This window comes from Schistocerca cancellata, chromosome 2, assembly GCF_023864275.1.
Source record: "Schistocerca cancellata isolate TAMUIC-IGC-003103 chromosome 2, iqSchCanc2.1, whole genome shotgun sequence".
Taxonomy (NCBI): Eukaryota; Metazoa; Arthropoda; class Insecta; order Orthoptera; family Acrididae; genus Schistocerca; species Schistocerca cancellata.
This window is the reverse complement of record NC_064627.1, coordinates 1135938237-1135950599: the sequence shown is the minus strand read 5'-3', so window position 1 is coordinate 1135950599 and position 12363 is coordinate 1135938237. Positions and strand designations below refer to the sequence as shown.

Genomic DNA, 12363 nt, shown 5'->3' with positions numbered 1-12363 from the left:
AACCAAGGATTGATTAATACTGCAGAAAGGGTAATTTGTACAGTATGTAAATATAGAGTGTAAGACTTAAGGATGTGCCATGTTACGATGCTTTTGCCTGACCTAGAGGTCATTAAAGAAGTTGTAATTAATAAGTAATTAATTTTGACTAAATGATTTAAGAGTAACTGATTAGTAATCATCTGAAAAATCCAAGCTGCTAGTTTAAGTTTTCAGCTGAGTCACAGTAGATTAAGGAATGTAAATATGATTTTGTAACTTGCTGTAATATTTCATGAATGTGTGTTTTTATTAGTCATTGCCGATGTACTTAGATGCTGTTTTAAGTTTCAGGCTAGTATATGCGTGTGATGATGGACAGTGTTGAGTTATCCACTGTGGTAGTATTACGGGACTCCTTGAGATTACTCGGGAGTGAGTTTTTCCTAAAGAATTCAGTGAAACGGACGTTCTGGAAATGCCGTTACGCAGGCGAGTGAGATCAAGCGTGCCGCACAGGCGGGCGCAACAATACTTGCGAGGCGAAGCCGCTATCGGCTCTTGTGCCGCTGTAGGCACTCTTTGTACTTGCGAGTACGGAAGGCGGAGTTGTTTTTCTTCCCGGACAGCTGATGTGAAAGATTTCTGTTGTCAATATTTATGTTTTTGTCGATCTGCTGTATATTATTTTCTTGTTTAGCGTTAATTGGACATGACGAGAAAATTAATTATGAAAAGGTTACATAAAAATGTGTATTCTATGTAATTAATCATTAGTTTGCGTATTTTGATATACCTGTTTTTTTATGACCATGTACTCTGATTAATTCTGCAAATAGTATTCCATTTCTTATAGTGTTACGAATTTTAATGATTTTGGAATAGCTAAACCATTTTCTATGTTTTCTATGAATTTTGATATGTTGTCAACCTGTTTTATTTTGTGCAAGATGACAGAGTGGAATAAGAATAGGAGTGTCTCCACTCAATTATTATTGTCTAAAAATTGGTTTATGGTTAATTAGACGAATGCTAAATTTTTTTGATGTTTTGAGCATATGCATTTCCGCTGTTTCTTTTTTGGGACATTTTCTGAGTCTGTTTATGTTACACGAACATCCTCAGACAATGTGGGGCACGTGTAACGCCGGAAATGCATATCCTCCTATTTCCATCTATTGTGCTATTATTTTCTTTCCTTGCTTTGTTACCTCAAGATATGACATTTCTGTCTCTTTGTATATTGTAATTGTTTTACTATTTGTATATTTATGCATTTATGTCGATGTGTAATTGGTTTGTTTCGTAAATATTATTTGTATTTTTACGCTGGGTCTTGCCTAGGGAAAACTGCTATCGAACGATTAAGTCGATAGGTCGTGTGAAGAATCAAAGTGTGTAGGATCTTTGGTAGTGTTAACTCGGCCGCGTGGAGCGCGGGTTGAGCAGAAGGAGTCTGGCTGGAGTAGCGAGTGGAGCAGGTGTGTTGTGTGAAGCTCCCGCGAGTTGCCGCGCTTTCGGGCTTTGGCAGCATGTAATTGCGCTCGACTTGCGATGATAGTTTCTGACATGGTGTCGCGGACGGGAAGCATTAGCTGGCGCACATCAAGAGCCCGTTTCGTCTGGTGACCGTGTCGAGAAGAAGGCGCACCAACATCCAGCTTCTGCAACAGCGACGGCCGACAATGAGTGACTGTCGCCACCTCCTCGATCGACGGCTTCAAACCTTCTATCAACCAACAAGGAAGACTGGAAGCACGTAAAGTTTTAGAACTGTATGGCAGACCTCAGCTTTTAATCTTGTTCCATTTGCCTCGCAAAATTACAGCAACTTAGCATGAACCTTTGTTGCTCATTGTCCCAATTGCATTACCAAGCAGGGTCCCTTCCTTTTCCGGAATGAACCCGAGTGTCGTTGAAATTCAGACGCCAGCATTAAAGTAACATCATTTCACTGCTTTAATTTCAAAGGTATTCATAGCTGGCTTCAATATTCAGATTACCCAAGCACAAATTAAGAGTGCGAGTTTTGTTATCGTATTTTAGCTTACCTGTGACTGCAGCTCAGCTTGGTACGTACTAAATTTTACTATTGTTAATTGTTCAGAATCATTTAATTCAAGTTCAAAGTTAAATCTCTTCTTTCTAAATTGCGTAGATTCAAGTAGCTTTTGAAATGATTGTTGAGGTAGTCCAAGGCTAACCGTATTTTACTGAATTTCGATGTGCTTCAGAAAGAAAGCTCACTATTAACTTCAGTCACTAAATTAACTTTCGATTTTCCGGTTTTATTAATTCTTTTGCTAAATTAAGTCAGGGTGTAGCGAAATTTATTACTTCTGACAAACTTTCAGTTTTCACACTACACGTGTCAACCTTCAGTTGCCACGCTTCTAGTGCTAATTATATGTGTAATAACCTTTCTTTTTCAGTTACTATAGTAATTGTCCTTAGGAGTGGCGACCGTGATTTCCCCCAAATCTCAAATACCTAATTACCGCTAGTTAATTGTTAACGTAACGGCTGCACATTTACTTTCTTTATTAACTTTACCCCTTTTCAAAATTAATTTCCACCAGTTTCATTAGCACATTTCCTTTCATTAAGATGTAACCCTTTCCTCCCTCCTTACCGACAGGTTAACTTCGGTGACGATTGCTTTTCCAAAACTCCCATTAGGTACACGCGGTTTCATTTTTCACTGTCATTAAGGTCGGTAAGTGAGGGGGAGGTTACAACCTTTTCAGATGACTCCGAATTTCAGTTGGTAATAGCTGATGGTAGGATTCGAGGTAGCGCAGATCCCACAAATTGTAACAAGGCATCGTGAAAGGTGCTGGTGGCTCCATAATGGTGTGGGCTGTGTTTGCATGGAATGGACCAGGTCCTCTGGTCCAACTGAAGCGATAATTTACTGCAAATGGTTACGTTCAGACGCTTAGAAACCATTTGCTGCCAATCGTGGACTGCATGTTCCCCAAAAAACGATAGAATTTTTGTGGATGAAAATGCACCAGGCCACTGGGGGAGAACATTCTAGGCAACTCGTGCTAATGATCTGGGCAGCGATCGAACAATTCTGGGAAATAATCGAGAGATCATTTCGTGTAGAAAGTTCTGCACTTGCAAGACTTCGGCAGTTGTGGACGGCTATAGAGGCAGCATGGTTCAGTATTTCTGCAGGGGACATCCGATGACTTGCTGCGTCCACGCCACGTCAAGTTCCTGTATTACACCAGACTAAAGGAGGTCCGACACGACATTAGGACGTGTGTCATGAATTTTGTCACCCCGGTGTATAGTACACGCCCGTGAACTTCCATCTGTTTGGGCCTCTTCAAGTTCTTTACATGGAGCGCACTTGCAAGATGATGAGAGCGTAATTAATGCTGTGAAAACATGATTACGACCACAGAACAATAGGTTTTGTGAACATTGAATACATACTGCTGCCCAACGCTGGTGTAAGGCCATAGAAACTGAGGGAGACTATGTAGAGAAGTGATTATGTAAAAGAAATGCTGATTGCTATTACCAAATTCTAACTCTGGAATAAATACCCACATCGACAAAAATTTTTTGTCATTCCTTTATTTCCTGTGAATCCTGTGGATGCCTTGGGCAGATGGAGGGAATATTTTGAAGAGTTGCTCAATGTAGGTGAAAATGCAATCAGTAATGTTTCAGATTTCGAGGTAGAATGGGATAGGAATGATGATGGAAATAGGATCACATTTGAGGAAGTGGAAAAAATGGTCAACAGATCGCAGTGCAATAAAGCGGCTGGGGTGGATGAAAATAAGTCGGAACTCATCAAATACAGTGGAATGTCAGGTCTTAAATGGCTACACTGGATAATTGAAATGGCCTGGGAGTCGGGACAGGTTCCATCTGACTGGACAAAAGCAGTAATCACACCAATCTTTAAACATGGAAACAGAAAAGATTGTAACAACTACAGAGGTATCTCTTTAATCAGCATCGTGGGTAAAATCTTCTCAGGTATTGTTGAAAGGAAAGTGCGAGTATTAGTTGAGGACCAATTGGATGAAAATCAGTGTGGGTTTAGGCCTCTTAGAGGTTGTCAGGACCAGATCTTTAGCTTACGGCAAATAATGGAGAAGCGTTATGAGTGGAACAGGGAATTGTATCTATGCTTTATAGATCTAGAAAAGGCATATGACCGGGTTCCTAGGAGGAAGTTATTGTCTGTTCTACAAGATTATGGAATAGGAGGCAAACTTTTGCAAGCAATTAAAGGTGTTTAAATGGATAGTCAGGCAGCAGTTAGAGTTGACGGTAAATTGAGTTCATGGTTCAGAGTAGTTTCAGGGGTAAGACAAGGCTGCAACCTGTCTCCACTGTTGTTCATATTATTTATGGATCATATGTTGAAAACAATAGACTGGCTGGGTGAGATTAAGATATGTGAACACAAAATAAGCAGTCTTGCATATGCGGATGACTTAGTTGTGATGGCAGATTCGATTGAAAGTTTGCAAAGTAATATTTCAGAGCTAGATCAGAAATGTAAGGACTATGGTATGAAGATTAGCATCTTAAAAACGAAAGTAATGTCAGTGGGAAAGAAATATAAACGGATTGAGTGCCAAATAGGAGGAACAAAGTTAGAACAGGTGGACGGTTTCAAGTACTTAGGATGCATATTCTCACAGGATGGCAACATAGTGAAAGAACTGGAAGCGAGGTGTAGCAAAGCTAATGCAGTGAGCGCTCAGCTACGATCTACTCTCTTCTGCAAGAAGGAAGTCAGTACCAAGACTAAGTTATCTGTGCACCGTTCAATCTTTCGACCAACTTTGTTGTATGGGAGCGAAAGCTGGGTGGATTTGGTTACCTTATCAACAAGGTTGAGGTTACGGATATGAAAGTAGCTAGGATGATTGCAGGTACTAGTAGATGGGAACAATGGCAGGAGGGTGTCCACAATGAGGAAATCAAAGAAAAACTGGGAATGAACTCTATAGATGTAGCAGTCAGGGCGAACAGGCTTAGATGGTGGGGTCATGTTACACGCATGGGAGAAGCAAGGTTACCCAAGAGACTCATGGATTCAGCAGCAGAGGGTAGGAGGAGTCGGGGCAGACCGAGGAGAAGGTACCTGGATTCGGTTAAGAATGATTTTGAAGTAGTAGGTTTAACATCAGAAGATGCACCAATGTTAGCACTGAATAGGGGATCATGGAGGAACTGTATAAGGGGGGCTATGCTCCAGACTGAACGCTGAAAGGCATAATCAGTCTTAAATGATGATGATGATCCTTTATTTCCAAATTCACATCACAGGAAACAAAAATTACTTCTAAGCGATGTGTATTGCGTATATATTCATTTGCAGTGTGTGCAGACCGCCAGTTTAAAAAAATAAGTATAACAACAAAATCGTCTGTTTCTGGGGGGTGATGAGGGGGGGGGGAGGGGGTAGGCGAGTGGGGGAGGGGTTACATAGCACTCTCTTAGCAATGTCAATACGTGGTGGAACGCCCCATCCCCTTGGTCGCATGGAGGTTTGAATCCGTCTTGGCATACCACCGATGAGATCATCAAGCCAGTGCTGGTTCAAATTGTCCCACTCTTCAAGAGCGAATCTGCCTAAGTCGCACACAGTAAGTGGCCGTTGTCGACGTCCGAAATCAGCTCGTTTCAATAATTACTACACAGGTTCTTCTGGGTTCATGTCTGGGGAATAGGCAGGCTGCTCCATTCTGCTGATCCCAGCATGCTGAACGGACGTGTTCATGTGAACAATGCGATGAGCACGCGGGTTATCATGCGTCAAGATAAAACTGCTACGTACCAAAATGTTAGCAATGCTCCCATAATTGACTGCAGGATCTTCTCCGCGTGCTCTAGAGCAGTGAGACTGCCCTCAATAACAACATGGGATGTACGGTGGGCCCATGTGATGCCACAGCAGAATATCTCCACCACATTCTGGGACACAGCATTGGAGGCATTCGATATTAACAGGTTGCTCCAGGCGTGTTATCTGGGTACAAGAAGATCCGAGTTTCGTACATAAACAACATCCGACGCCAATCCTGGGGCGTCCATTCTACATGATTTCTGGCCCAGCTGCAACGGCGTCCATGCTGTTGACATGCATGACGTGGTGCTCGCCTTGGTAGTCGAGAATGGAGATTCGCATCATGTAATCGTCTTCTAACATGTCGATGCGATACGTGACTTCCTGTAACCTCTTTGAATGCTGAATTCAGTTCTGCAGTACTCTGCCCATGGCTCCTTGACTCAAAAGTCGTCATCCCGTGTATCTCCCGACCGTGGATGGCCTGTTCGGTTTACATCCTCAACACTACAATTGAAATCGATCCCATGTCCGGACCACATCACTTTGACTCCAGTGCACATGTCTAACAACTTCCTGGGTGACAATTCTTCTGCATGTAACGTAATGATGTGACATGATGGATGTTCATTCTACCGCTCCACACACGTCTCTAATGGTACCCTATGGTACTTTAATCTCAACTGAAATGGTGCTGTCCATTTAAGTGAGATGTTCTACCCGTAATTAGCGGTCGAAGTAACTTTGTGTATTTACAAAGAACGACCCGTGTGACCTTGCGATCTGCAAAGAAACAGTTACAATAGCGAAACATCCGCATGGCACAGCAGGGTGATGAAGAACTTTTGTTGATGTGTGTATAGAGTAGTGCTCTCTCTACCAGGACAACGGTATGTAAGTGACATAGTCAATTGTAGGATTACCGGTAGTATAGGGAGCATTGGTAGGAAAAGACACATAAATGAGTGTGTGAGAGTGACTGGAAGCTGATGACTTCTCTTTGTTTTTGTTTGTTTGTTTTGCACGTAATTGTAACCGCAAAGTGTTAGTTCGTTCTGTATTTTATATCCTTAGAAAATATAAATTGCATTTTATAAGGAATAAAAATTACTTGATCCCGAAACTTCTACTCTTTTATGTAACCAAAACAATTACTTTTGATGAAATTTCAATTTACATGGGCAAACATTAAAAAAAATCTGTATATTTACTGTTGTTATTTTGTGGTCTATAGAACGTTGTTGGTCATGATCCGAGGTGTTTCCTGTTATTACTGATAAGCGCGAAAGTTGTTCATGAGTGACGGAAACATGTTTTACACGAGATCGACTTGAGGAATTTGCAACAACAACATTCTGTTTCACGTTGCAAATCAGCAGATTTCGAATAGTACCTGAATTAAACACCGAAAATTTCAATTTTTGTTGCCAAATAAGACATAACAGACAGGAAGATAAAACTAGAACAAAAATGTTCCGTAGGTTAGTTACGTGGTCTTTCAGATATTGACGGAAAAAAAAATCCCAACACGAAGAAGGAATTGTGTGACATAGATGAAAGTTGGTAGGCGTGTTTCTACATCTGAAAGATGATGTCTGTTCAAATTTTGCGCCACTCGCATAAGAGTAGCACTAGTGAGGAGGAGGATGAAAATAGGGTTTGCTTTAAATACAAGCTGTAACGGTCCTGAGCATTAGATTGGACGTGTTGAATTAGGTGGGTGGTGACGCGCTTGCCTGCCATGCACCGGGCTGGGGTTCGATCGCCGGCCGGGTTGGATATTTTCTCCGCTCGTGGACTGTGTGTAGTGTTGTCCTCATCATCACAGGTCATCCCCGTTTACAAGAAGGGACGTCGAACAGATGTGCAGAACTACAGACCTATATCTCTAACGTCGATCAGTTGTAGAATTTTGGAACACGTATTGTGTTCGAGTATAATGACTTTTCTGGAGACTAGAAATCTACTCTGTAGGAATCATGTGAAACCCAGCTCGCGCTCTTCGTCCACGAGACTCAGAGGGCCGTAGACACGGGTTCACAGGTAGATGCCGTGTTTCTTGACTTCCGCAAGGCGTTCGATACAGTTCCCCACAGTCTTTTAATGAACAAAGTAAGAGGATATGGACTATCAGACCAATTGTGTGATTGGATTGAGGAGTTCCTAGACAACAGGACGCAGCATGTTATTCTCAATGGAGAGAACTCTTCCGAAGTAAGAGTGATTTCAGGTGTGCCGCAGGGGAGTGTCATAGGACCGTTGCTATTCACAATATACATAAATGACCTGGTGGATGACATCGGAAGTTCACTGAGGCTTTTTGCAGATGATGCTGTGGTGTATCGAGAGGTTGTAACAATGGAAAATTGTACTGAAATGCAGGAGGATCTGCAACGAATTGACGCATGGTGCAGGGAATGGCAATTGAATCTCAATGTAGACAAGTGTAATGTGCTGCGAATACACAGAAAGATAAATCCTTTATCATTTAGCTACAATATAGCAGGTAAGCAACTGGAAGCAGTTAATACCATAAATTATCTGGGAGTACGCATTAGGAGTGATTTAAAATGGAATGATCATATAATGTTGATCGTCGGTAAAGCAGATGCCAGACTGAGATTCATTGGAAGAATCCTAAGGAAATGCAATCCGAAAACAAAGGAAGTAGGTTGCAGTACGCTTGTTCGCCCACTGCTTGAATACTGCTCAGCAGTGTGGGATCCGTACCAGATAGGGTTGATAGAAGAGATAGAGAAGATCCAACGGAGAGCAGCGCGCTTCGTTACAGGATCATTTAGTAATCGCGAAAGCGTTACGGAGATGATACATAAACTCCAGTGGAAGACTCTGCAGGAGAGACGCTCAGTAGCTCGGTACGGGCTTTTGTCAAAGTTTCGAGAACATACCTTCACCGAAGAGTCAAGCAGTATATTGCTCCCTCCTACGTATATCTCGCGAAGAGACCATGAGGATAAAATCAGAGAGATTAGAGCCCACACAGAGGCATACCGACAATCCTTCTTTCCACGAACAATACGAGACTGGAATAGAAGGGAGAACCGATAGAGGTACTCAAGGTACCCTCTGCCACACACCGTCAGGTGGCTTGCGGAGTATGGATGTAGATGTAGATGTAGATGTAGATCCTCATCCTCGGCCCTAACTCGCCCAATGTGGCGCCGACTGAAATAAGACTTGCACCTGGCGGCCGAACCCGAATGGGACCCCCGGCCAACAGTGCATACGATCACTTCATTTCATTGTTGTCAATCAAGAATGCCTTTGAGGCGGCAAAGACGTCATTGTCAGCACCTCACTGAAGTTGAACAAGGTTGTGCAATAGGGCTGCGAGAAGCTGGCTGTTCCATCTGCGATACTGAAGGAGGACTTGGCAGGAATGTAGCCGCTGTACATGACTACTGGCAGCATGGGTCTCGAGAATGTACAGCAGCAAGAAGACCGGGCTCTGAACTTCCACGTGGCACTACCGAGAGGCAAGACCATCGTGTTCAGCGTATGGCTCTGGCGCACTGTTTTGCATCTGTAGCAGCAATTTGAGCAGCAGTTGTCACCATAGTGACACAACGATACGTAACAAACCGTTACTTCAGGGATATCTCCGAGCCAGACGCCCTGTGCTGTGCCTTCCACTGACCCGAAACCACCACCATTTGCGACTTCATGGGTTTGAAGTGAGAGCTCATTGGAGCACACAGTGGAGGTCTATTGTGTTTTTTGATGAAAGCTGATTCTGTCTCGGTGCTAATCTTGGTTAGGAGGCCAGTTGAGTGCCTGCAACCAACCTGTCTGCATGCTAGAAGCATTGACTCTACACCTGGAATTATACGAGGGCAGTTCAATAAGTAATGCAACACATTTTTTGTCTCGGCCAATTTTGGTTGAAAAAACCGGAAATTTCTTGTGGAATATTTTCAAACATTCCCGCTTCGTCTCGTATAGTTTCATTGACTTCTGACAGGTGGCAGCGCTGTACAGAGCTGTTAAAATGGCGTCTGTAAAGGATGTGCGTTGCAAACACATCACATGGCGACGAGTAAATTAGTGCAATATAAAGAAGAAGACCGTTTTTATCCCATCCTCGTCGCCTTGTGATGTGTTGGCAGAAGAGCCAACACCGTGTTGCTAGAGGAGGCCGAAATGCACGCGTTAAAGCTCACGCAGGGTGGCATGAGGTCTGGAACTGTTAAGGGAATTATAGTAGCAAATAAAGTGCATAGTTGACGTAATACTTAACTTTAATCCATAATTGGAGAACATCGCTCTTGACGGTACATTAATAACAATCTCAATATAAACTGGTAATGGCGCCTTGCTAGGTCGTAGCAAATGACGTAGCTGAAGGCTATGCTAACTATCGTCTCGGCAAATGAGAGCGTAATTTGTCAGTGTAGCTTCGCTAGCAAAGTCGGCTGTACAACTGGGGCGAGTGCTAGGATGTCTCTCTAGACCTGCCGTGTGGCGGCGCTCGGTCTGCAATCACTGACAGTGGCGACACGCGGGTCCGACGTATACTAGCGGACCGCGGCCGATTTAAAGGCTACCACCTAGCAAGTGTGGTGTCTGGCGGTGACACCACATGCTTCACATCCTGTGCCATATGGATCCTTCCCACCAACACCAGCTTTTCTGAACTGCACAGGTGGCAACTCTCCCTGCAATACATCCTACATTCCTGTAACCCTCCTGGCCTCAACCTTCGTTAGTCACTGTCCTCACCCATCCAGCCCACTCCCTGTTCCCATTCCAGCACTACACAGCCGTCATTTCACCGCCACACCCAGTCTTTTAATTTCTTTTTATTTCTCTCCTTTCTGCTACTTACCCCTTCCCTGGGGGGGTTAGTAAGGGAAAAAAAAGAAAAGTTCGGAGCAGGCATTAAAATCCGCAGAGAAAAAATAAAAACGTTGAGGTTCGCTGATGACATTGTAATTCTGTCAGAGACAGCAAAGGACTTGCAAGAGCAGTTGAATGGAGTGGACAGTGTCTTGGAAGGAGGGTATAAGATGAACATCAACAAAAGCAAAACAAGGATAATGGAATGTAGTCGAATTAAGTCGGGTGATGCTGAGGGAATTGGATTAGGAAATGAGATGAGACACTTAAAGTAGTACATGAGATTTGTTATTTGGGGAGCAAAATAACTGATGATGGTCGAAGTAGAGAGGATATAAAATGTAGACTGGCAATGGCAAGGAAAGCGTTTCTGAAGAAGAGAAATTTGTTAACATCAAGTATTGATTTAAGTGTCAAGAAGTCGTTTCTAAAAGTATTTGTATGGAGTGTAGCCATGTATGGAAGTGAAACATGGACGATAAATAGTTTGGACTAGAAGAGAATAGAAGCTTTCGAAATGTGGTGCTACAGAAGAATGCTGAAGATTAGATGGGTAGATCACATAACTAATGAGGAGGTATTGAATAGAATTGGGGAGAAGAGGAGTTTGTGGCACAACTTGACGAGAAGAAGAGACCAGTTGGTAGGACATGTTCCGAGGCATCAAGGGATCACAAAGTTAGCATTCGAGGGCAGCGTGGAGGGTAACAATCGTAGAGGGAGACCAAGAGATGAATACACTAAGCAGATGCAGAAGGATGTAGGTTGCAGTAAGTACTGGGAGATGAAGAAGCTTGCACAGGATAGAGTAGCATGGAGAGCTGCATCAGACCAGTCTCAGGACTGAAGACCACAACAACAACAACCCCCTTCCCCCTCTGTACCTTCTCTCCTGCCTTCTGACTAAACTGCAACACTTCACTGTCCGGCACTCCCACCAAATTATTCCTCCCCCTCCCTGCCCCAGCCACCTCCTTACCCCCACCCAGTCGCCACTCCCATCATGCACTGGTGCTGCTGTTCGCAGTGTAGTTTCAACGCTCTGTGAGACTGCAGACGTGTGTGCGAGTTGCGTTAGCACAGTCGGAGTTTATCATTACCTCTGTTGACTGACTCACTCATAATGAATTACCGTGTTCAGTATTTCAGAGTAGATGCCCCTTTGAAAAACATGGCAACAAATGATTCGCAAAACCATTATTTTGTGTCCTTGTTTTATCAAAGCATGGTTCAGTGGATCGCATATTGAAATGTTTATTAGACATCTCTTTGTGATACTTTATTTATCATTTAGCAATCAGATGATAAATTTCATATCCTGGCCATTTTTATGACTGTTGAGCCTACAGACTGATTAGTAACGTTATTAAATTATAGTGTGCGTAAATTCCTTTTTACTACTCTTGTACACGGTAATTTCATTAATTCTCTTAGCACTCAAATCTCCAGTGTGCATAAGCTAAGGTGGTAATTAAAAGGATTGGGCGGGGAGGAGGGGTTGAGGGTATGAGCAGCTCCCATGGAAATTCGGTTGAAGTGTTACTCACACTTCTCCACGCTGGCACCTCGCACATTTACATACCCCTCAATCCTGTGTGTGTGTGTGTGTGTGTGTGTGTGTGTGTGTATGTGTATGTGTGTGTGTGTGCGTTTGTACTGAAGTGGCTTCTTTTGTATAAACTGATTGTTTCCAGATTACA

General features: G+C 43.1%; 1 protein-coding gene across 1 annotated transcript in view; it reads right to left on the bottom strand.

Annotated features, from left to right (window-relative positions):
- Positions 1 to 12363, bottom strand: part of LOC126161271 (uncharacterized) — an 89805-nt gene that overhangs the window by 16464 nt on the left and 60978 nt on the right. The window lies entirely within an intron of this gene.